Source organism: Doryrhamphus excisus, chromosome 22, assembly GCF_030265055.1.
Source record: "Doryrhamphus excisus isolate RoL2022-K1 chromosome 22, RoL_Dexc_1.0, whole genome shotgun sequence".
NCBI lineage: Eukaryota > Metazoa > Chordata > Actinopteri > Syngnathiformes > Syngnathidae > Doryrhamphus > Doryrhamphus excisus.
This window is the reverse complement of record NC_080487.1, coordinates 12,064,731-12,065,627: the sequence shown is the minus strand read 5'-3', so window position 1 is coordinate 12,065,627 and position 897 is coordinate 12,064,731.

Sequence of the window (897 nt, the reverse complement as noted above, 5' to 3'; positions counted from 1 at the left end):
TTCCGGGTTCCGGGTCGCACGAGGGCTGCACTGTTCGCGGTTAAGGAAGTGTTGTTGATTATTGAGTGCAGAATAAACGAGTTTATGCCATAAAAAACATCTCCACAGCATCGGCATTTATTTAGAATTTTATTTTTGTCTTTTAAAACAACACAATAAACGTATTTTGAGTGTATTTATTAATTTCTGCAAATTTGGAAATGAGCATTTAATTGTACAAATAATAAAATATAAATATGGTGCATTAATCCACATTATTAATTAACTTTCTCTAATTAATTTGAACTACAAGGGTACATTTTTGTCTAGGCCCATACAGGTTTTTCGTTTAAAAAAAAAAAGTGTACACCACCATTCTGCATGGAGGAGGTGGCGAGCATGCATGCACGTCCACACGCTGCCAGCTGCGCCATGCGGCCCCTGCCAAGAGTGGCCCTTGTGGGAGGGCCCCAGTATTTCTTCGCTAATTCCACCAGCATCTGTTCATTACTCTGCACCCTGCTTTGCACCGTGCAACGAAGGAGGTTGCATGTCTTGGAGAAAAGAAAAAAAAAAAACCCGACCATGTAAAGGAGGATTTGAAAAGGCCCATTCTAATTTGTAACATTACACCCCATTTGTTATACAATGATATTAATACTGATTAATTAATTAATGATGATGAACGTTTTTTTTTATTTTTAATGCGAATCTTGAAGCCCTCATTTCATTGCAAAATATTTATTTGTGAGTGAACTGATTTTTTTTGTTGTTTAAATTAATGCTCTTAAATATAATGCTAATAATTACCAGGCAGGATGCAATTACATAATCCCCAAAAAACACTTTTTTAAAAAGTAGGCCTCCATTCTCCACCTGAATGCTTTTAGGTTAATAAACGTGAATTTTAACATTAAC